Below are 26,400 nucleotides of genomic sequence, written 5' to 3'. Positions count from 1 at the left end.
GCATCTAGTTCACTACTGTATATGTATATAATTTTTTTCTCGTATATACTGCGTACATTTGCTATGGCTCAGGTCATGACAGAAAATTGACCAGTGTTTAGGACCAGTTCATTTATTCAATTAATAAAGGGAATAAGTAACTGAAAAAAAAGTAATATGCAGCAAAGACCAATAGCTCTATAAAGAAGATGTATAACATGAAATACTATAGCATGGCATTGAATGCTCATATGATGCAAGCAATATTTAATGATTCAGAAGTTTAGTATTGCTGTGACTCCTTTACATTACGTTTGCATTATGGAAGAAGGAGGTTACTCCCATCTATTCCTACATACCCTTTCTTTTTTTCACCTGTCTCATGTCGCTTTAAATTCTGTGTGGATTCCTTCTCCATCACACATCAGTAATACTGTCTATGGGTTTACAGTGCTGTCTATACCAAAGTACTTTTCAAGATCCAGGGAGTAGTTAGTCTCTACAGTCTGCCTGTGTCTCCAGCTTGTCATTCCTGTTCAAGATAACCATCTTACTTCTAATTTCACCTGCACCCCCAGTCTCTTCTTTCCTTCCTCTCCATACTATGAATCTTTTGACAGCCATCTTCTATTTTTTCCAGCAGCCTGATGGTTTTCCTTACATAGCCTTCAGCAGGATACAGATCTGCCAGTCCACTGAGGTATGGTAGCATTACCTATTTATTTTTGGAGTCTGCCTTCTTGGGGATACACCACAGCATTCTATTTGATGTCCAGTCTAGATCTTTTTTTTTATTGCATCAGTTTCACTCACTGATATGTCATACTAGGATATCTATTGCCTAAGTGTACTGCTGTCCAGTTATTTACAATGAGCCCCAACTGCTACCCTTCTGCCTGTTGATTAGTTTTTCCAGTTCATTCCCTTGACTCTGCCTCATCATCCACTGCTGCGCCTGTCTTGTGTCTTTGGCAGAGGTTTGAACCTGTTCTCTGTTCTTTCTGTTATGCTTGATTCACGTAAACTGAAAAATGACAGGGCTCAGAACAGACCCCTATGGTACTCCATTAGTCATTTCCTAATTCCTGAAATCACCTCTTACTCCAACACTTTGTAGCCCACCATTCAGCCATGCAGATCTATTTCCTGTCTTATGGTCTTACCCTAGCCCCTCAGGTTTTCTTATCATACTGCATGAGACCATGTCAAAAGACTTGCTGAAGTCCAGGCAGACTATGTCTGTTAGTAGTCCTCTGCCTTCTTCACCTGTATCCCAGTCATACAATGGAATATGGATCAATACATACCTCTCAACCTCTTAGACTAAGAAATTTAGACAAAGTCATAAATAGTGAGGGGAACAAAGGCCCAAAAAATAGGGGTACTTTTTAAATATTGCTCTTACAATCTTAGAAAGTTGATAGAATAATAGGCTTTGCATTAGCATGAATTATTTGAAGGGTGTGAAGTCTAAAATTTAAATGTATGCCATTATTTTCTGACTTTAATCCTCAATGATTTGCTACTGATTTAACAGAAAACTGCAATTTTATGAGAAACAGACCAAAAATATGAGTCAAAAATTTTGAAATTCTGCAAAACTCTGTGGAGTTGAGAGGTATGATTGAGTGCCATCTCCTTTTGGTTATGATCCCATGCTGGGTGCTGCCCTAGAGATTGTTGTCCTCTATAAGTTCTACCAGCTCCTTTTCAGTCTTCTATGCCTTTCCATGGATTTTCTTAACACTGGTGTTATGCTAGCAGGTTTGTAGTTCCCTGACTTTTTCCTGTTCTCTCGTTAAATGATGGTACTGTAATTCTTGCCTTCGTCCACTCCTGTGGCACTTCTGCACCAGTCAATGATCCATTGCTGATAATCTAACAAGAGACCTGACAACACACTGCACATAATTCTGAGGACTTTGAGAAGTAGCTCATCTTTTTGTGCTTTATTCTGCCTACAGGCAACCATACTGCCCTCTGCACCCTCCTGTCTTTCCATTGTTGTCTTTTCTACACTGCCTCCTTCCCAGTACCTAACCCTTACCTTAAGTTTCTTTTTTGGAAACTTAGCATATTATTTATTCATTATCTCTTCTTTTCCCTTCCAGCTTTGCTCAGCATAGCCATTTCTGCTCCTCTGTTAATTTGTTTCTGCAGTACATCTAAAAAGTGCTTCCCTCCCATCTAAATCTCTTCTGCTATCTTGTTTTCATTTTTGCCGTGCTGGCCTCACCATACTTATTTTAACCTTTGCATACTGTACCTTAACACCTACCCATCCCCTTCTGTGCCCCTTTTGATAGCCATATGCTTTGACTAATTGCTAGCCTCTTAGCTTTATTTAGCCATGTTGGTCTTCTTTTCTTGTATTTTTGCCTTATGTTTTCTTCTATGCATCTTCTGTCTGGTTATGTGTCCATCCCTACCCACTTACCACCTCCTCATGTGATATAGTTTGGTGCTTCTGCTGGGTCATTTCTGACTGCATGTCTTCCTCATTGCTTTTCACCACACTTTGCTTCTGTTCTTCCACACTCTCTTCCTACTCCATGTCCTCACTTTTATTGCTGCCTCTCCAACTTCACTTTACTCTGCACCTCCACACTTGCCTGTACTGCTATATAAATCTTTGCTTACCTCCTCTTGCTAATGAGATAAGCATGATGTATTTTTTAGTGTTTTTTATGTATCTTATGATGGAGGGCTCTTTCTTTTTTCCCTCCTAATTCAGGAAAAAATAGTTCTCTCAAACCACTGAAATTAGGAGTTAAAAGTCTGGCATTAACTAGATAAGTAAACAAATACTTGTGCAAGATCTAATTTATAGTTCTAATTCTTACTAATGGTGGAACCACTCTCTTGTCCTTTCAGATGTTATTGAGGGATACAAGGTAATATATGCTGTTTAGCTCATATTTCTTATTGTCTAATGATGATGCATTTATGTATCCCTTATATGCAGGTGAACCATCATTCAAAGATGGCTGGAAGGTGCCAGGAGATGGTAAGGTGATAAACACCAGGTGTTTTAATAATGTTAACCTCACAGGAAGGAAACAGTACATTGACAGGCTCTCCAATAATATCAGTCAAGGGGAAGGTGTGAATCACTGACAAACCATGCTCTAACTCACAGCCTGCAGTAAGGACATATAGAATCAATCAGAGGTAGTCACTATTCTATTACCCTCCTGTCTTATCAGCTCAAACATAGGTATATCAATGGTGTCCAAGAGGCAGGGGGGGGGCTTCTTTTCCTTTCTCCTTAGCTTGAGGATGACAGAGGTAAACGTTTTAGGGGGAGTCACAAGGAACAGGATCCCAGTGGGCTATAGAAGACGCAGTACCAAGACTCTGGCCTTAGGATTGCTACATGGAATGTAGGGGGAAGTTTGCATCATATAAAGAGAAAGAGAATTCTTCAGAAATTGAGGAAAGCACACTATCATATAATTTGTCTACAGAAAACAAGATTAAAAGTTAAGAAAGTGGGTAAATTTAAATCAAGTAATTTTCCATATGTTTATACTGATCACAAAGTGTGGGGGTGCAAGGGAGTTATAATGTTATTTCACAGATGTCTGCAGATTGCTATGTACAGTTTCAAGACCATTTTCAATGGTGTGTGTATTGCATGGAAAGTTATTATTCAGAGAAATACATGGGTAATAAGACAAATAATCACAATCCTGATTTTTTTAATTTTTTTTGGAATTAGAGCAGGAGTTAATGAGAAGGTATATGGGGCTATTTTAATTTGAGAGTTTAATCTGGCATAAGATGCACATGTCAATAGATTTTATGGCAGACTGGAACCTCATGCAAGGGTGCAAAAACTAGTGAAAGAGTGGTTAATTAAACTGAATTGGGTTGACAGAAAGTGTCAGCCACTTTTTCCAGAAATATCTACAATCAGGGTAGTAAACTGAATCATACCCTAATCCCTAAAACAAGACTCACATGCGTTATTGAAGTAGAGATACATGATTTTAATTTGTCAGACCATATCATGTTTTTAATAGACATTAAGGAACCCCCTCAAGAACATAAGATACGGTGAGGGTCTGTGGTAGGCAACACCTGGGAGGATACCTTAAAGCAACATTTGAATAGGATATTGAAAATGATGACAGAACTATTGCAGGCAAGTGCCATGCAGCTGAAAACAGTTGCAGGAAGAATTAAGACAATAACAACAATGGTACTACCATACAATTCTATATGTTATCTCATGCCCCCCAAAATTAGCAGGAAGAACTGAAGTTGATTCAGAATATGCTAAATGAATGGAAAGCAAATGAGGAGACAGCATTAGAACAGCATCAGAAAAACTGAAAATGCCCAAGATAAAGTGGCTGGTTAGTTGGGTATAGACACATATGCTCTAATACTTGAAGTGACAATGTTGCTAGAGGAAGTGGAGGTATACAATGAGGAGAGCACTGGGAAGGGAAAATGAGCATATAATGGATTCTGAAGAAGTAGTATAGTAAATGGTTGAGTGACACTGTAAGGTCAGGGAATTACCTGTGGAGAGTAGGCCCACTGCAGATGATTTGGCTTCATCTGCTAGCAATTACTAGGTTAAGTAAGGTTGTTAGGGAAAGACAGCAATAGAGTAGAATAAAATGGTTGCATTTAATGAAAGAACAGGTTCAGGGAGAATGGAAAAATTTAATTTAAACTGAAGAGTGTAGACTGGCTAATATTAGAATAGTTACATATTAGATACAAGAAGGGAGTGGATAAGAATAACTTGTAGAGGAATATAATGCTTTGGAAAAAATAGTTAAGAGTCAGAAAGGATAGGGCAAGTCTGATTTAGTAATAATTCTAAACAGAAAGGTATAGAAATGTGAAGAACAGAGAGAAGCTACAAAGCTAAGTCAGAAGGAGTAGGTGCAGATATGGGACTGGGTTACAACATTGAACAGCTAATATAAGTTAAGGGATCAGCAACTTAGAATAATACACATATGGAATTTTATAGGTTCATAGGTTCATAGAAGGTTACTAGGTTATTGACCATAGGGCCTTTATAAGCCTAGCTATGTTATACCCTTATCCTGTTATTGACCAAGTTGTATGGTCCATATTTGCAGCAAGAGTCTATGATCAGCACTGACTGCCCTTATCCAGGAAGGACATAGGTGACACCTCCAGGGTAAATTTATGGTCTCCCATCCAGTTGTCTAAGTTATGCTTAAATAGGGTTATTGAGGAGCTCTGTTTTATGTGAATTGGGAGTTTGTTCCAGAGGAGTGGGAATCTCTGGGAGACATATCTTTCTCTCCAGCATGTACTGTTAATGTCACAGGCTAAGTTAACATTGCTAGAGTGAGTGAATCTTGTCCAATTTAACTTGCGGATATGCAGCATTTCCATTAGGGCAGGGTCCAAGGCTGGTCTGTAAGCCAGGCCCAAGTCACTTCTCAGCAGCCTATAAGATAAAGAGTACAGTGACATGGCCTTTAGTCTGTCCATGTAGGTCATGTGTTGAAGGCCCTGAATTTTCTTTTTTGATTTCTCCAAGTCTTTTAGGTTTCTAATACCATGATGGGAATGGACCCCATTCCTAAGTCAGAGTACGATTAAAGTTCATGAAATTAGTATTATTTCACTCTATGATGTTAACCAAAAGTGCTCTTCGCAGTACCCGCAATGTGCTCAGCAATAACTTCTTCTGCAATTCATACTGTTACATGAATTGGTAACATATCTAAATATGATTGTAAATTATTTTTTATAAGACCAGTTGCTTCTATTACTATTGGAACTGTCTGGGTATCTTTTTTCCACATGGCTCTGCAGATCAAGGTATTTTATGACTTTGTGTCTCTCTGTACGCAAGATGGTATAGTCACTAGGTGTGGCAATTTCAATGATCAATGCTACTTTTTTCTTCTTTTCTTGGATCACTATGTCCGATTTTCTAGCATCTATTTTTGGACTGTTGGTATTGGGTGATCCCATGTGATGTAAACTTCATCATTTTCTATGATTCTCTGTGGCTCATGTTTCCAATGTTTTTCAGCCACTTCGATACCATAATGTTTGAACAATCTCCAGTGTAACAATCTCGCAACATTATTATGCCTTTCAGTATACAGTCCCTCTGTCATTAGAGCATGGCAACCAGCAATAAGGTGTGTAACTATTTCCAACTCAATTCCACAAAACCTACATATGTCTGTTTCTCCCACATGTTCAATGGACTTAGTAAACCAGCTATCTTGGGCTGCCAATAATAACATTTCATTTCTTGATGTAAATTCACCTCTCCTTAACCATTCCTGCATTCATTCTTGATCAACATGAGGCTCTTCCAGAAAATTTTTATACTTGCAACTATATTTATGTTTTTTTCCACATTTCTTGCCTTCTCATCTGATCCTTCACTTTATATTCTTTCTTTTCTTTTTTAGCACATTCAGTTGCTGCCTGTTTTTTATCCACTTCTGGTTTGATTTTCATTCCTGCTTGACGTCGATATGCTTCTGATAAATTAAGCAGAGATGCCGTCTTAGATTTATCTTCTCATGTTTCAAAACTTTCACCACATTTGGATCTTGTGAGATCAATAGATATGTGTGGAGTCCCACAATTGCAGATCTATAAATGCAATCAATTTCAAGGAGGCCCATCCCTCCTTCTGAACAGGGGATATATAATCTTGGTATACACTGATTTTTATAAATCATTTGGTGAGCATGAAGCATCCTTCTTGTTTTGATATCCAATCTATCCAACACTTTTTGGGGCCAGTCAGTCATTCCAAAACTATAAGTTAGGACAGGAAGAGCAAATTGATTTATAGCTTGGATCTTGTTCCTAAGTGTCAATGCTGTTTTCAGGATTTATTTAAGTCTTTTAAAGTACTCCTTACTAAGCCGTATTCACATTTGTTCATGTTTTACTGCTGATCATTCATCAATTCCCAAGTATTTATACACCCCCTCTTGCTCAAGTTCTTTTATATCACATTCTTGTCCCAAACTGATGTTTTCCTGGTGCTGCAATTTTCCTTTTTTAAAGGTTGCTTTTGCACATTTATCAAGACCAAATGACATTCCAATATCATCTGAAAAAGTTTTGACAACCTGCAGCTGTGCTTTCAGTTCCTCATCTGATGAGCTATACAATTTTTAATCAAAAAACAAAGAGAAGATGAGAAGTCATTAGACTTTGTTGTTTTCTAGAAGCCAACTTGTAGCCATGGCCTAGGCTGTTAAGTAAGAAGCTTAATGGGTTAATGGCAAGGCAGAATAACAAGGGTGACAGAGATGGGTCTCTATGGACAGTGGTAATTACTGTGTTCATTTGTTTTATTAAGCTTCTGACTTTTAGGGATTTATTAACCTTCTGCAGTCTATTTCTCTCATTGATCTTGATATATCTATCTTTGTCTATTAAATCAAGCAACTCTTCTCTTAACTCCTTTTCTTCCATACTGAGGGTACATCCATTGTTTTCCATTTCCTGTGGGCATTCTATAGGAAGTTCTATAATATCTCCCTGTGGCACATTCTCTTCAATATCATCCAGTGTCTTCTGTTGTATATGGGAACTCACTGGCCTATCACTCTGCATCAGAGTTTCCACAGTTTCCTGTTTCTTTCCTTGCTGTCTAGCTTCAAATGAATGTTTATACTGGTTTCTTGTGGAAGGCTCCACGATATCTTGATATGGCACCTGACCAGTTACTTCCTGTTCCACTGGTTTACCCTTAATTTGGATATCCACTGCTCTATCCTGTTGTGGTGTTTTCTGCATTTGATTTTCTACACTGAATCCTTCTCTTTGCAGCTGTTCCATTACTTCAGTTTATATTTCTTTGACTTCTCCATTACTCATCTCTTTTTCTACTTTTCCTCTTAGTCTTCTTATTTTTTGTATTGTAAAGTTTTCCATATCCAGATTCCTTTGCCTATATTTTTCTTCAGATATCTTTGGTGCTGCTCATTTGTATTAATTAATTTTGCTTTCTCCTTTGCATAAACATTACACCATATTAATTATATTTTCCTTTCCCCCTGTCCATGTTTCTTCTTCACATGTCTCCTGGCCTTCTTGCTTTTCCTTATTTTGGGGACATACTCCAGCATACTGTGATGTAGTCAGTCTTAGACTTTCTACATTAAATCCTTCACTTTGCAGACACTCCATAACTTCAGCTTCTATTTCTTTAACCTTTACTTTACTAATCGTCTTTTCTACATTATGTTTTTGTGTTATTAATCTTTTTATTACGAAATTTTCCCTATCTGGATGCCTTTGCCTGTATTTTTCTTTGAAAACTTTTGAGACTGCCTTTTCTTAGTGAGAAACCTCTGATGTCTCTCCAGGTGCTGCAGGTGTTTGATGAGGTACATACAGAAGAGAGAGTTCTACTCTGTTAGTGGTCTGATGGTGGATGAGTACAGTGGAGTTATAACATCCTTAGCTCTGGATGCAATGCCCTTACTTATGAGATGTGCAGCATAGAAGGCCTTCCTTACCACTGTGGGCATATGATGATCAACGTTAAGGCTGCTATCAAGCTGTGATCCCAAATCTCTCACCACAGGTATTGAGCTAAGTGGGATACTGTTAATATTGTAATTTGCAGGGACTTCCCCTTTTCCAAAAGGATGATAATGCATTCTTTTGCATTTAGTTTAAGTCCATGGCATTAGCACCAATCATTTGTCTGTTAGCCCTTTTTGTAGTATGTCAACATCATTGTGGACTCAATAATTACAACCCAGTCTGCAGTCATCGGTGAACTTTGTAAGCCAAAAACCATCTATTCTCACCTTGACGTCTGAGAAATAGATTCCAAACAGTAGGGGGCCTAGTAAAGATCGTTGTGGTACACCACTGGTAGCAGGGCTGCTGGTACAGGTGGAATCCCCAACTTTGACTGTATATGTTCTCTCCGTGAACCAGTTGGCTACCCATCTAGTGACATATGGGTTTATTCCCAGCTGGGTAAGTTTTAATGATAGTTGAGTGGGGGATTGTGTCAAAAGCCTTTGGCTAAGTCAAGATACACTGTATGCACAGTTTTGCCTTCATTCAGGGCATTGGTGATATTCTCAAAGAAGTCCACCAGGTTTGATAAGCATGATCTACCCTTAATGAAGCCAAATTGGGTCAGGTCAAGAGTTTGAAGATCACTTATGTCTCTATAGATAAAATCCATGATGATTCTCTCCATGGCCTTGCAGATAAGGCTGGTTAGGATTATGGGTCTATAGTTCCCAGGGTTGGTTGATGGACCCCCTTTGTGCATTGGAATTACTGTTGCTGTTTTCCACACTTCTGGGACAAAACCAGTACTTAGACTGTGGTTGAAAAGTGTGACAAGTGGTCCCACTAGGTCCTATTTTAGACTATTTAGTAGGCAGTCTGGGATGTTTTCCAGTTCCATAGAGGCTGTTTTTTTGGCCAGTGCAGTTAAGACTTGCTTTTTGAAGATACTAGGTAGACAACTGATGACAGGTATGCTTTGGGGTATGTCTGCTGGGGACGAGGGGGTGAAGTTTGCACCAAATCTGTCTTCTAGCAGGTTGGTGATGTCATCAAGGTCAGTATGATTGGTACAGTCCACTACTAGTTCAGCACAAAGCTAGGCCTTCCCTTTTAGATTTCTGACATAGCTAAAGAATGCCTTGTGATTATCCTTTGCTAGGGATGCTAGTTTAGCTTCATAATTGGCTTTAGAGGACTTTACAAGATATCTAATTTGCTTGTTGAAACTATGGAGGGTGTCCTTCCTCTTCTATGTCAGTTCCCTCTAGTTCTTAGACATTAGCTTCTTCCTCTTGTTCTATAACCTATTTATGCTTGATGTCCACCAGGATGGCTTGTTTCTTTGTGAGGACCTTGTTTTGATCCAATCAGACACAGCCGAGTCTATACATTTGTATAGGTGTTTATGCAGGGCATTTGTGTCCACCCCTGTATAGGATTTATTTTTGACAGAGGTAACGGGGTTTTAAAACTATTTATGTCATTGCTTAGGAGGATATAGTTTGCTTTGGAGAATTTTTTCATCCTTTTTGGTCTTGTGGGGGGGCAGGTATGATAGTTACTTCGAACAAGACTGATTTATGATCAGATTTCACCAGGGAGGGAAACACACAGGGGGTAGTGCAGAGACCACCCTGTGTTGGTGAATACTAAGTCTAGGACATACAAGTCCCTTCTGGGGGTGCAGACTATCTGTTACAGAGCATTTGTATTAACAAAGTCCAGGATCCGTAGGCCAAGCATGTCTGTGCTTATATATGAGTCCCAATCGATGGAAGGTTTGAAGAAATCACCCATGACCAAGGTGTTTAACTCAAGTAGGTCCAGGAAGGCAGAGTGGCTCTTGTGGTTCATGGTGGGGGACCTAGAGCTAACAATGAAATGGAAGGGGATTTTACCTACAGTTAGTTGTACTTGGAGTAGCTCTAGGGAGTCATACTGTTTGACCAGTCTTGAGGTGTATTTGTCTTTAATGAAGATGGCTACACTTCTGCCTTTTGTTCTTTCATGCTCATTTTGAGTTTTGAACATGTGGAAGGCATTCTAGCCTTACATATGGTGGGGTGCTTGCTGCAGCCTTGAACCATGTCTCTGTGACTGCACAGACATCAGCATCTTCCAAGGTAAGGAGTGCTTCCAGCGAGTGCAGTTTCCGAATTAGACTCCTAGCATTAAGCACCATAAATCTGAGTTTGTCTCTAATGGACTATTTTACATGAGGAATTTTGTGGTTATGACATTGCCTAAAAAGGCACTATGGGGGAGGCAAGTACCTTTGCCAGTAACCAAAAGCCAAGAGGCAACAGGGGAAGACCATCTCTTCCCATGCTGACAGATACTGGATCCCCCTGGGAAGCTAAGCCAATTGTTGAAGTCATTCATTTTTTTGTTTATATTGAGCATCATCCTGGGTGAAGGTAGAATTTTGCTTAGGACTAGGGACATACCTGCCTGGGACACATAATCTGAGAGCTCAGTCATGTCTCTCTTCGTATAGTCCAGTAAGGTACATCTGAAGTCATTCACTCCAACATGGACTATGATATAGTCATAATGGTACTTGCTGTTCAGAGATTTGAGTATGATCTGATGGATCCTGGCACCTGACAGGCAGCTGACCGTGACCTTCTCCTTGTCCAGCCTGGTAAGGAGGACATCTGTATGTCTCCCTATGGAGTTGCCTATGACCAAGACATTTGGTTTTGATGTGTTTCACCTTAGGTGCTTATTGGTGAGACACTGTTGTGTGTATTATTATTATTTGTAGTGGATTCTGTTGGGTCTACAGAGTGTGTAGCTTGGGAGGTCTCCAATCCTCAGGTAGGCTTTTAGCGAGTGTGTTCACGTATGTGAGTTTATGTGTTGTGAGCTTTATATGTGCAAGAGGTGAAGTGTGTGTGCTGATAACCTGTTTGATATCTGGTTTGTTGTTATGTGAGAATTAATTCCAAATTCACAGTGTAGATACATTTCTCACAGAAACAGTCAATGCTAGCGATGCAGTAATGATACAGCAGGCACATTACATGTTCTATGAATGCCCCAAAAAACTGGCATATTGGGAACAATACAAGGTAATAATGACTGCAGTTATGACAGTTTTAGTTGCTGAGTATAAAGGTACTAACACTAATGCAAGTTATATGAAAAACATGTGGACAATGAGAAGCTTAGGAAAGACACAGCTAGCATACGAATGGAAAAAATCTAAGTCATCTCTACATATATCTCTTAAACCTGCTTTGCAATGGTTAAACGGTATAGTATTGCTATCTTACAAATCATCAGAGCCAAGAATGGAAATCGGAGATGTATGAAGATTCATATCTCTGTAGCTGGGATTTAACCTTAACAGTGACTAACTCATGGAAGTCATTTTGTAACTAAGATATGTGACTATGACTTGTAAATATTGTATTTAGTTATTAACTTAAGTTGGTTTATTTTATTTTATAATAGTTATTCACTTTCTTCTTTTTGTTTATTGTTATGACTGTTGTTTTCATATTGTTCTTAAACATTAATAATAGATTTAATTTTAAAAGGTTCTACAGATCTTATCATGGTTACCTCCAAAACCTCTTCGTTCCTCCTCTTCATGTCCATCCTGTGCTACTCTCTTCATGTGTCATCTGTTAAAAATACATTTTTAAAAATGAGAAGTTTAAATAATAAGTTTGTTCCACTATTCTACACTAACCATTAATCAAATCGAATAACTTTTTGAAAACTGCCTTCCTAAATCAGTATACTGCCAACTATTTCAAAAGATTCAACAATACGAGTTGGAAGATGATAAATGAGCACAGAAGCCAAACTAAAACCCAGACAATTCTTATTACTTGTTTGAGTCAATTGTTGAGTAACATTTCTAAAATGCTACTATTATATCCTCCCTTAACTCGAAACTACTCTGCTAGATATTTGATCATGATTGACAGACTCTCATTTGCAAATTGAGTAACAGACCAATAATGCTAACTGTACAGATACTCACAAATACTTAACAAGTAACAAATTCAGAAGTAAATATAACTAATAAAAGAAATATGAAGAAAAAAAAAGCAAAAATGATTTAAAAATGAATATATAACTCAACCCAAAGACTCTCCTCTGCTGCCATCTCTATTCTGCTCTGTTCCACTAATAAATTATTTTGACCTTGGTCAGATTTGGAACCATTAACATATTAAAACTCATGATTAATTTTCTAGAAAATCAGATGCTTGCACACATTCCTTTATATTTTTTTCTCGCTGTTTCACTCTGTCCTTGTCTTCCCATTACCTGCTTTACAATATTTCTATATTTTTTTTTGCTCAGTTTGTATCCTGTCTCTTTCCAAACCAGCTGTCATCAAAGCACACAGTCTGTCATAACTACTTACATTCATTCTAGACTAGAGCCAAGTGTTTTTTGCTATCAGTGAGAGATGTACTCCATTTTGGAGTCTACTATTATGCTTGTAGTTTGTGTACTAACTTATTTAATTTAATTTATCAATTTATTTATCAGTGTGCATACTGCAGAGTTCTAGATAGAGCAAAAACTAAAATACCTTCTCAAGGCACAAAAAAAACAGAATGCAAAAGTGTGAAATGTGAAACATAAGTTTCCACTTGTAGTTTATCCTACATATGATAGCAATAATAGAAGCACCTTAATGCCAGTGTTCTGATCAGCTTTTCAGCTCAATTTCTTAAATATTATTTTCCTAGAGTTTTCTTTTGCATTTATAATTTTATGTCTGATTTGGAAAAGGCTAATTTTTCTGTGTTGTTATTTTGTTTTTGTAATGCCATAGTCTTGATTACATACATTTCATCCTCTATAGTTAAGAGTAAATGGATGATCTACAAAAAATATATTTTCCTAATTTTATTACTCTTCTTATGTTAAGTATTATTGTGGAAGGGATTTTGTATTTGCTATCTTCTTGTTCACTTTTTCATATTACATTCAGTGGGAGAAATCAATTTAATTTTTTACAATATATTTTTACATTATATCACATTATAGTGACGTTTATAACTGGCGTTAAGATTTCTTGAGCAGTAGCATTTTTTATTTTCAGTCTTTTATATACATTTCAAAGGGTGTCATAGTGCTGTTTTCTCACAAGTGAAGTCATTAGGTAAAGTAGATCCATTTTTTGATAATTTTGGGTGACATGTCGTCAGCTGAATCTTAATATATATATATATATATATATATATATATATATATATATATATATATATATATATATATATATATTGTTATGGATAAGTGTTTTTATTTTTGTCATGGTAAGTTACCTGGCACTTGCTCACTAAAGCATTTATATAAGTCAGCACTAAAAATTAAAAGCACTACACCCTCACTCCCCACTGGCCCTTGTTTTCAATTATTGAGGAATTCCCAATATTATTCTAGCATGTCCAAAGGTCAGTTGTCAATCTCATCTCTGGTCCAACTGGTGAATCTGGGAATCTTGAGGCAATGTTACAACTGCCTCATGTACACAGACAACCCTCTCCTCCTCCCAACAAATTCCAACACATGTGAGAGATGCAACCATATAGCCAAACTGGAGGCTAAGCTCTCTCAACTCAGTACTGGCATAACCAGTCAGGAGGAGAAGGAAACCACACTCACTACAATTCCAGTCTCACATAGACCTACCATGACAGCAAACCAAACACATAATCACACAAAACATACTCGGAGGCTCTAAATAAAGATCTGCCTAAGCAGCAGAGACCTCCAAAGCAGACACCCAAGCAACCGCTACCCCAAAACAAAACACGTGCAACACATATCTCACAAAGCCAGTGTGCCGAACAGTCACAGCCCTTAAGACTAAACAACACACCTGATACACTTGTAATAGGTGACTCTATCGTCAGGCACACTGACGTTCCGCTCACCAGGCTGAACAAGGAGAGGGTCACGGTGAGCAGCCTGTCGGGCGCTAGGATCCGCCACATAACACAAGCACTCAGGTCACTCCAAGGCAAGTACAAATATGACTCAGTCATTGTCCATGCTGGTGTGAATGACCTGAGACGTACCTCCCTGGACTACATGAAAAGAGACATAAAGGAGCTCTCTGAGCATGTAGCCCAGGCCGGTATGACCCTGACCTTGAGTAGCATCTTACCCTCACCAAGAATGATGCCACAATATGAAGACAAGATGATCAATTTCAACAATTGGCTTAAGTACTGGTGTCATTCAAAGGGGATCCAATGCCTGTCAGCTTGGGATGATATGCTCGACAAGCCACGATGCTTCGCTAGGGACGGCTTGCACCTGTCACCCCTGGGCATTCGGATATTGGCAAAGGCTCTTGCTACCCCATAGTGCCTTTTTTAGGCAAGGCTCAAAAGACAAACCCAACTCCATAGGTATCACAAGGGATAAGAAACTAAGAGTAATGCTACTCAACACCAGAAGTCTAAACCTCAAGATGCACGACTCGAAACTCTCCTTAGCATGGAGAACATCGATATCTGTGCAGTAACAGAAACCTGGTTCAGGGCTCCCGAGAGCACCCCAGCACTACCAGGTTATACCTCATACCATGCTTTTCGGCCCCAAAACTTGGACCGAACCACAAAGGAGGGAGTATCGATATTCATCAAAGATACCCACACCTCCAGGTTGATGGCAAAACACGAAGCATCAGAGACTATCCATGTGCAACTAACAGTGGGTAAAACTGCCTTCCAGTTTATAGCCTGCTACAGACCACCCTCCCAAACCCAGGAACCCCACTCGGCCTTCCTGAGAACACTGGAAAATATGAAGTTCTCTCCAAACACCATTATATTGGGCGACTTCAACTACCCAAACATAGACTAGGAGCATTACTCTAGCTCCAACACCCTAGCCGAAAGGTTCCTAGAATTTATAAACTCAAATGCTATGGAAGAACTTGTTACCACTCCCACAAGAGGGGAAAACATACTGGACCTGATCATCACCAACATGGGGACTCTATGCTCCAGACCAGAAGTGTATCCCTCACTGGTAAGATCAGACCATAAACTAATCTCACTGGATATTCACATCCCGACCCCACCCCCTGCCCAGAAAACCACAGTGAAAAACTTCTCTAAAGCAAATTTTACACTCCTCAAAACCGAGGTGGAATCCTTCAAAGCCCCCGGGCCTGTGGAAAATACGGCCCAGACCGCAGAATCCTTTATAAACGCATTCTATGAACACCTTCAGGAATGCATGGATCATGCGATCCCAAATAAAACCAAGACCCAATCCTCTAAAGGCAGACGTCCTGTCTGGAGGACCCCAGCCATAAACAAACTATACAATAGAAGGAGGAAGCTACTAAATGATAGAGCAAAATCCCAAAAAGGGAAGGCATCACTGGTCAGTATTAGCAAAAAACTACGGGCACTCATAAAATTGTCTAAGGCCAGCTTCGAGAGAAAAATTGCACAGGACACTAAGGATAATCACAAGGATTTCTTTAGTTATGTTAGAAACCTGGGTGGTAATTCCCAGATATGCTCAGAATTAGTCCAAAATGACAAAAAATACACTGAACCCACAGACATTGCCAACATCCTAGCTGACAGGTTCAGCACAAACTCCCCCACTCCTCCCCACCAAAAGGGCAAATATCTATCCCAGCAGAGTGCTGCCCCTCTGACATCTCAGATGCTCAGGTAAGAGCCGCCCTCTCCAAAGCAAAAAACTAAGCATCAATGGGACCAGATGGTGTCCCGGGCTGCGTCCTACATGAACTCCAAGAAGAGCTAAACCCAAACATAAAACTACTGTTCAATCTCAGCCTTACTACAGGATATGTGCCCAAAGAGTGGCGTACAGCAACAGTGGTCCCTCTCCATAAAGGTGGTGCCTCAACGGATCCTGGAAACTATTGCCCCATAAGCCTGACTAGCTTGGTCTGCAAAGCTATGGAAAGGATCATCATGGACCTCATAAATAAAGATATTGGGGACCTACAGACACTGGATCCTACCCAGTTCGGCTTTGTTAAGGGCAGATCCAGCCTCTTAAACCTGGTTGATTTCTTTGAAACAGTCACCAAAGCCATTGACGAGGGGAAGGTGGTCCACACAGCCTACCTGGACCTCGCAAAAGCCTTCGATACAATACCCCACTCGGGCATTATAGATAAGCTCACCAGCTTAAATATAAACCCCTATGTCACTAGATGGATTGCAAACTGGCTCAAGGACAGAACCCACATGGTTAGAATTGCTGGAGCCATGTCAGACTCCAAAGCAGTTACAAGTGGTGTCCCACAAGGCTCAGTCCTGGGACCTCTCTTGTTCGGTATATTTTTCTCGGAGGTACAGGCCAACACGGAAGGACTGTGGCTGACCAAGTTCGCAGATGACTGCAAACTGGGCACCATAATCGACTCTCCAGCCAACACAAGCATCCTCCAAAAGGGCCTCATAGAAACAGACAACTGGTGCCAGAGCCATGCCCTCAAGCTAAATGCCAAAACGTGTATAGTCATCCCCTTTGTCAAAAACAAAGTGCCCACAAATTACCACATAGGTGGTAATCCATTAAGTACAGAAGATGTAATTAGGGACCTGGGGACCCAAGTTGATAGCAATCTCTCATTTGACAACCACGTGGCCAAAGTGGTTAGAAAAACATTTTATATAGCCCACCTAATCATGAAGGGATTCACATCTAGATCAGGGGAGGTCATCGTGCCTCTTTACTCATCCCTCATCAGGCCCATAATTGAGTACAATGCCCCTTTTGGGATGTACCTTACCAGACACCTGCAGCAACTGAAACGACCCCAAAAGTACCTCACCAAGAGGATCAAAGGGCTCAAACAGATGCCATATGCTGCCCGGTTAAAGAAACTCCAGCTCTACTCAGTGACATACCGCCTGTTCAGAGGCGATCTGTGCCTGACGTATAAAGCCATGTCCAACCCAGAATTAATGGACATGCTGCACCTCAGAAAATCCAAATCCCATCGAGCTACGTGCTCAAGAGACTTGAACCTCAGCACTGAAATAAATAGGACATGCTGGAGGGACAGATTCATAACCCAGAGGCTCCCTTCACTCTGGAATAAAATCCCAGTACAGGTTAGGCAGAGTCCCTCATTGACTCTCTTCAAGAGGAATCTTGATGAGTGGATGGGAGATCGTAGGTTTACCCCGGGTATCACTTCTTTGTCACTGTTAGACAGAGGCACAGTATACTAACCTCGAAAAAGGGCATAGCAAAATAAATTTAAAATGGGTGGCGAAAGCCAAACACATTCTGGCTAGGCTTATAAATGCCCTAGGGCAGATAGCCTAGTATGAACCTATGAACCTATGAACCTATATAGGACATAGGAAGGTTGGCTGACAGTTGCATCATGAAATTTGAAGGGACATATTAGTCTAGTTAAGATGAGAGGCGTATTGGCTAAGTTGGTGCATGAAAGAGAGGACATTGCATAATTGCAGGAGATTAAATTAAGGAAGAATGAGGTTGGGGATCTGCAGAATACAGGATATTAATTAGCTTTAAGCATCTATTCCAAGACCACCAGTTATTGGCGAGCCCACATTTTGCCTCTCAGTAGTCATCTTAGGATTGTTGCTTCTGTTTTCTCCTGGTGAGAGAAAGAGTACAGGGACATTATTTCCTGGAGACTGCTGATCACCAGAATGCCTAATAGGTGACAACTTGGAATCTGTACTTATATTCTGATCCTGGTGAGAGAAGGAGCAGAGTGGATTGATTCCTAACTATTTCTGGTTGGAGAGTGTCTGTGCTTAACGTATCTGTTTGTCTGGTTGTTATTCAAGGCATCTACCTGAAAAAGGCTGCAAGCCTAAAGACCCTTGCATCATCTGGAACAAGACTGTGGATCACCAAACAGGCTGTGACCTGCTTCTCTTCTTGGGATTCATGCTAACATTTTGCTTCTGCTGAGACAAGAAGCAAATGAGCATTGTATCCGAACAGAGTGAAGCTGCGGTGAGACCAGCATTAGTAGTAGCCAGGCAGTAGCCATTCATATGACCCCTCCCCCCTCTTTTCATCATTCTTGACAAGCTAATTTTTTGTTTTCAGTAAGTACTGCTCTATTTGTTTCTAACTTCAGAATATCTGCCAAAATACTTCATCCTTAAATTTTCAGGGTCTCTGTATTAGTTTCCCCTCAAGTGTTTGGCAGTGCTCTGTATAGACTCAGACACCTTGAATGACATTTTTCCTGTAAAAGCACAATTGAAATTTCTGCAATACTTAGTTGCACACAGGACAACTAGTTTGAGCGACAAGCACTGTCCACATATTTGCAAACCAGATACTCTTGACAGTGATAGATATTCTCACTCCAACTGTCTAATCAGTAAAAAGGGGTCTATTGCCATGGATATGAACTTTCCTACTGTCTCCGTGACCAGCTTGGTGGATATGGGCATCCTGAGGTAATGTAGAAATTGCCTCATGTTTACTGACAACCAGTTAATTCTGTAACAATCTGATGTGGTATGTGAGAGATGCATTTATACTATATCAATGGAGGCAAAGCTCTCACATAAAAGTATTCCTAATGTCAATAAGGCTGTCAGTAGTACCTAGGCTGCACCCAACATGCACAATTCAAAGCAGACATATACACCCACATATGCTAAGGCACTTGCATGTAACCTTCCTAAACCACAAAGACCTCCTAGATGAAATACACATAACAGATACCCTCAGCAGCCCCAAATATGCTCTTTCAAAACACCCACATCAACACATAGAGCTACATCTCATAGAGCCACTGTCTCTAAGCCCATAAGGCAAGCCAGCACACAATCCAAAATTCTAGTCAGTGGAGACTCCATCTTGAGACACACTGATGTCCCTCTCACCAGGCTGAATAAGGAGAAAGTTACAGTCAGTTGCTTATGGGACTGGGATCCACAACATTATGCATGCACTCAGGTCACTGGACCACAATTGCCAATATTACTCAGTCATAGTCCATATGGGAGTAAATGACCTGTGATGTACCTCCCTAGACTATATGAGCAGAGACATCATGGAGCTTTCAGAATATGTGTCTCAGGCTGGTATGAGCCTAGCATTGAGCAGCATTTTACCATCTCCAAGAATGCCACAATATGAACAAAAATGATTGACTTTAATAATTGGCTTAGTTTCTGGTGTCATTCTAAGGGGGTGCAATATTTGTCAGCATGGAAGGAGATGGTCAACAGGCTCTGCCAGGGATGGTCTGCACCTCTCCCCTCTAGGCTTTTGAATATTAGCTAAAACATTGTCTTCCCCCGTAGTGCCTTTTTTAGGCAATGCCAAACTGAAAGTACTTCTGACATAGCAAATCAAAACCAAGAAAATCTAATGGTATTAAACAAAAAACTCCACTCCCTAGAAGATCTCTTTGCCCTAGAGAATGCTGATGTCTATCCAGTCACTGAGACATGGTTTAAAGCTACGGAGAGCACACCAATAGTGCAAGGTTATAATGCCTTCCACACATTTAGGCCAGCTACTTCACAGGCAGGGACTAAAGGTGGAAGTGTCTCTATTTACATCAAATTTAAATATACTTCAAGTTGGTCACACAGGACAATGCACTTGAGCTGCTCCATGTTAAAATCACCATAGGTAAAATCCAATACCAATTCCTTGCAAGCTATAGGTCCCCTCTATGACCCAGGAAGCCCATGACATGTATTTAAACTTATTAGAAACATTAACCATCCAACCCAATACCATATGCATGGGTGACTTTAATTACCCCACTATTAACTTGGAATCCTTTACAACACCAAATGTACATGCACAAGAGGTTTCTTGGATTTTGTAAACACAAACTCCCTGGACCAGATAGTCAATATACCAACCTTACTAATATGGAAGACTGCTGCACACCCCCTATTATAATGTTTTCCCTGGTAAGGTCAGTCCACAAAATGGGCTCCTTTGAAGTAAAAAAAAACCTGGACCCCCAGCTAAACCTGGAATATTCAGGAACTATTCTATGGCTAAACTCCTGCTATTAAGTGAGAAACTAGCAAAATTTCAAGCCCCCATAAACCCTGAGAACACTTCTGCCTATGCAGAACTGTTCACAGAAACCCTGTACAAACATATTAATAGCTACACAGAGGCATCTGTACCCACCAGGAAGAAGTACAGAACTAAGTCAAAAAACAAGCCACCCTGGTGGAATCACAAAATCAATCGACTGTATAACAGTAGGAAGAAAATCATGGCAAAAATTAGGAGGTGCAGCACCCAGCAGGATAAAAGCACTCTCATCAAACTAAACAAACAACTCAGAGGACAAATAAAGTCTACCAAAGCCAAATTTGAGGTAAGTCTGGCCTCCCAGGCCAAGGACAACCACAAAGCATTCTTTAGCTATGTCCGCATCCTCAAACGCAATACACAATGTGTGCAGAGCTCATTGCAAATGGAGCCACCAATACTGAGCTGGAAGACATAGCAAACTTTCTGGCTGATAAATTCAGCTTCAACTTTATTCCTCTCTCCCCCTCAAGCTTCCCACAGGAAATATCTTCAAATATAACTCCCTCTACTATCACTAGGGAAAAGGTTCTTCATGCTCTCTCTAAGACCAAGAACACTGCATCAATGGGCCCAGACAATATCCTGAGATGTCTTCTAAATAGCATGAAACATGACCTATCAGGGCATATGGAATTACTATTTAATTGTAGCCTCCAAACAGGCTTCGTGCCTTAGGAATGGAGAAAGGCAACAGTCATCCCTCTGCAAAAAGGTGGGCCATTTACAGACCCCGGAAACTACAGACCCATAAGTCTCACTAGTCTTCTATGTAAATCCATAGAAAAAATTATCATGGAGATGATCAAGAGAGATATAGTAAACCTCCAGATATCAAGGGCAGATCATGCCTACTCAACCTGGTGAACTTCTTTGAGAAGGTCACCAGAGTAATGGATGAGGGCAAAATCATTCACACTGCCTACCTTGACCTGGCCAAGGCATTTGACACAATTCTCCACTCGGGCATTTTTGTCAAACCCAAGAGGTGAGGTACAAACCCATATGTCACAAAGTGGATAGCCAAGTGGCTCACAGACAGGACCCAGGAAGTTTGAATTGGGGAGTCCACCTCTACAAAGAAGCCAGTCATAAGAGGAGTGCCTCAGGGATCAGTCCTTGGACCACTCCTTTTTGGCATTTACTTCTTAGAAGTCAAGGCCAATGTTAGTGGTCTCCGGCTGACTAAATTTTCAGATGATTGCAAATTAGGAGCTGTCACTGAGTCTCACACTGACACAAATGTTCTCCAGGAGGGGCTAACACAGACAACTGGTGTCAGAGCCACGGACTAAAACTAAATGCCAAGAAATGAATAATAGTATCCTTTGGGAAGTCATCCATCCCTGGTAACTATCATATTGACAACACACTCCTTAGATTTGACCCAGTAGTTAGGGACTTAGGGACACACATAGATAGTAATCTAGCCTTTGATCATCAAATGTTTACAGTGGTGAGGAAATCATTCTATGTTGCACAACTTATAAACAAAGGTATGGCATCTAAGTCCAAGGAAGTCATTGTTCCACAATATTTGGCATTCATCAGACCAGTCATTGAGTACAATGCCCCCTTTGGTATGTACCCAACCAGGCATTTCCAACAACTGGAATGTCCACAGAGGTTTTCTCAGTAAAAGAATAGAGGCATAAGTAATATGTCCTATGCAGACTGCTTCAAGGCCCTATCCCTGTATTCTGTGTCATACAGGCTTTTGAGGGGAGATCAATGCCTGGCATACAGGGCATTGTCAGACCCCACTCTGATGGACCTCCTGCATATCCCCAAAACAAACAGCACCAGAATTACCCATTCTAAAGACTTAAACCTTGCCTGTGATATAAATAGGACCTGCTGGAGAGATAGGTATGTATCCCAGAGATTACGCTGTCTATGGAACAGGCTCCCCATCCATGTGAAGCAGAGTTCCTCCCTAACCCAATTCAAGTGCAACTTGGACTGTTGGATGGGAAACTGGAAATTCATCCCTGGTTTGGCACCTATGTCTCTAATGGACACAGGTAACCTGTAAATGGTTCATCTCCCAGGTCCATACTTGCACTTATCAAAGGTATCAGAACATTTCAGAAATTTGGGGTGCATGGCAAGGCTTAAAAAGGCCCTTGTGTTCACTAGCCTAGTAAATGCCTATGAACCTATGACCATATAAGGCCAACATTTTGTTAAGCAGGATTGAGGGGAGGGTGGTGATTTGATAGGAAATACCTTGGGGGGGGGTATGGGATAGGTGTGAGGTTGACGGGAGTGGAGTTGGTTGTAGAATGCCTCCTGGGAGATGTATAGACTAGAAGACAGTATAAGTAATAGAGTAGAGGAGATTTTAACATGGTATCGAGGCAGAAGTAGATATGCTATATGGAGCTAATGTAATGACTTTCATAAGCCTTATCAAAATAAATTGAAAATGATTCATAGGTTCTTAGGTTCATAGGTAGGTACTAGGCTATTGATCTCAGGGTCTATATAAGCCTAGCCAAATGGTACCCTGGCTTTTGCCACCCAAGAAAATTATTTTTCTGTGCCCCTGTCAAGCAGAGCCACAGAAGTGATCCCCGGGTTGAATTTCCTATCTCCCATCCAATCATCAATATTTTTCTTGAAGAGTGCTAATGAAGAGCTTTGTTTGATATAGATAGATAGTTTGTTCCAGAGTATGGAAAGTCTCTGGGACAGGAATCTATCCCTTCAGCATGTTCTGTTTATTGTGGTGACAAGGTTTAGGTCCCTAGAGTGTGTAGCTGGAAGGGATTGGGATTTCTTTAGGTGTAGCATGTCCAACAGCTCTGGGTTTGACATAGCTTTATATGTTAGGCAGAGATCACCTCTGAGTAGGCGATATGCGACAGAGTAAAGCTGGAGTTTTTTGAGATGGTCTGCATTGGGCATCTGTCTGAGGCCGGTAATCCTCTTTGTGAGGTATTTCTGCAGCCTTTCCAGTTGTTGTAGATGTCTTGTGATGTACATACCAAAAGGGGCATTGTACTCTATAATGGGTCTAGTGAGTGATGAGTAGAGGGGAACAATGACCTCTTTCTTTTTTCCTAGATGAAAAACCTTTTGTGATGAGGTGTGCCACGTAGAAGGATTTCCTGACTACTGTGGTGATGTGGTTATCAAAGGAGAGACTACTGTCCACCTGTGTCCCAAGGTCTCTTATCACACTTTCAGTGTTGAGTAGACTATCGCCTATGTGGTAGTTTATGGGTACGGAGTTTTTACCAAAAGGGATGGCAATGCACTTTTTGGCATTGAGCTTGAGGCCATGGCTTTGACACCAGGCATCTGTCTCAGTGAGGCCCTTTTGTAGGATGTCCACATTGTTAGGAGTTTTGATTATGGCTCCTAGTTTGCAGCCATCTGCAAACTTTGTTAGCCAAAGACCTTCTGTGTTAGCCTGTACTTCAGAGAAGTAGATAACAAACAGGACAAACAGGAGAGAACCCAGGAATGGAGGGGTTGGGATTGATGGTTATTTGCAGTAAGACACAGATGAGTTTGAGAAAGTTTATATTTTCTAGAGATGAATGTAATCAAGCCAGTAGGCTGATGTGAAATGAAGAAGGTGTGTGTGTGTAAATATATATATATATATATATATATATATATATATATATATATAGTGGATATGTCAGTTGATGAAATGGTACTGTTGGTGTGGAAGCGGAGGAGACAGCAGGTGAGATAATGGTGATATGAAGAAAGAGAAAGTGTTTACAAGATATGGTGGCAAAGGTGAATGAAGGAAACAGAAATGAGGATAAGAAGTGGGAATGGGAGAGTTGGATGGAGTTAAGTCTGCATGGAAGTTAGTGGCTAAGGCTTTCTTGGATTCAGATGACAAAAAGGAGGAGGGAACAGATAGTTGCAATTAACAAAGATAAAGGATGAGAACCAAGAAAAGTGGACAGAATTATATGAGGTGAAGAGGCAGTTGAACACATTAGAAGAAACAATTATATAAGTTGAGCTGAGTAGACAGGGAGTTCAGTGCTGGCTTGAGGGTGAGGTGAAGACAAAGCTTTTAAAATGAGCTGAAAGAACAGGTGAGGCTGATATCTGTGCCAAGTAGGAGAGGAGTAAAGAGAAGAATATTGCAGTGAAGAGGGATATACCTGTGTTTTGGGGAATTTTATAGGGCTGTGCCTGAAAAGGTAGAAGGTAAGAAGAGAAACATATAGATTGGTTGGAAAATATGAGGGAAGAAGAATGTAAAGCTCTATTCCTTAGGCATATTAGTCTGGGGTGATGTAGCAGCTATTAGTTATATGAAGTATGGGAAAGGTAATTTCCCTTATGTTTTTCCACTTGATTTTTATAAAATGGTGGGTCTTGAGAATTATTCTGCATTAGCAGAGTTATTTAATGAAATGTTCTAGGTTAGGAGGTTATGGTAGTTTTGTGTAAAGGAATGACAACCTATACACTTAAGTGAATTTTAGGCCAATATCACTCTGCAGTAAGTATGCAGAGTTATTGAAGAGAGTTTTGAAGTCTAGGAAACAATGTTTTTTGACTAGGTTGAAAAGAGAGACTCAAGTTTCTCTTATCTTGTTAACATCATCTACTGATCACTGGAAGCTGTTACTGAACTTTGTTGAGTGACCAGAAAGAAGGTTGGACAAGGTAAGAGTGCTTTTTATTATGGATGTGCAGAATATTTTTGACATACTTAACTAGTATTTTATAGTTAATGCATTAAAATTGGTAGTTGGCCTGAAGCAGTTCATTACTGGGGAGCTGGATGTGTATAGTCAGCGTAAGGAGAGGGCCAGTGTTATTAGATGGAAAGCAGGGCCATCCTTTGTCCCTGATGTTCTTTTTAATAGCAATGAAAAAACCTAGTAACAAGTACTACAAAATTGATGACAGGCTGGGGAGTGAAGGAAGTAGAAATAGCTTGGTGTGTTTGTGGATGACTGCATGTTGTTGCTGTAAGATGTGGCCTGAATGCTACCCTAGATATCACAGGTGTTTGAATGTTTTAGAAGGTATGGCAGCAGTGGAGGTAAAACATGGGGGAATATGGGGAAGATTGGGTGAGAAGCTTAGATTAGGTTGCAAAGTTTTGGAAATGGAAAGGAAGTTTTAAGCAAAAATGAGGCTGCTTAGATGAGAAGAAAGAAACAATACAAGGTGGATAGTGAAGATGGGTATGGATATGAGACAGTAAGGGGAACTAGGATTTTAGAAGACAGTGGCATTGAGAGAGTTCTGATACAATGTGCTGATGTGGGAACCAGTTTGATAAAGCTCGATTGGTACTGTGATTAGGTTTACATTGAATTATGGAGGTAATGACCTAGCTTTAACATTAGCAATTTACATTAGACATATAGTCATATTGATAAGGTGTAAAATGTGTATATAGCTGGGATGGTTGAAGAGAGGTAAAGGAAGGAAAAAAGAAGCATAAACACTTGGAAAGATGGGAGTCAAAATTTGGTAATTTAAGGGGAACTGTATATTGTTAGAGAAAGTTGTCTTTAGGTTATGTCAGTAACATTACCTTTAATGTTGCTGAAAAAGGAAAACAGGTGAATATGGCCTGATCTCCAGACTGGCACCCAGGTGAGATTAGATTCATTCTATGATGGTGGGAAGGAGTGCAGAAAGTTGTTTAGGACTACTGGTAATTATGGAAGAAATATGTGCCCAGCTGTTCATATCCGTCAAGAAGGTAGCAAAGTAAATCATAATGCTACAAAGTTTGTTTCCTTGGAATGTACAGGCAGAAGATTGCTTGTTTGTGTTTTTAACAGGTCTTTTTTTTCTGTTATTTATGTATGTATATATATATATATATATATATATATATATATATATAAATATATA

The sequence above is a fragment of the Protopterus annectens genome, chromosome 7.part0, assembly GCF_019279795.1.
Source record: "Protopterus annectens isolate FY-2018-M chromosome 7.part0, PAN1.0, whole genome shotgun sequence".
NCBI classification, from domain to species: domain Eukaryota; kingdom Metazoa; phylum Chordata; order Ceratodontiformes; family Protopteridae; genus Protopterus; species Protopterus annectens.
This window is presented reverse-complemented; position numbering follows the sequence as displayed.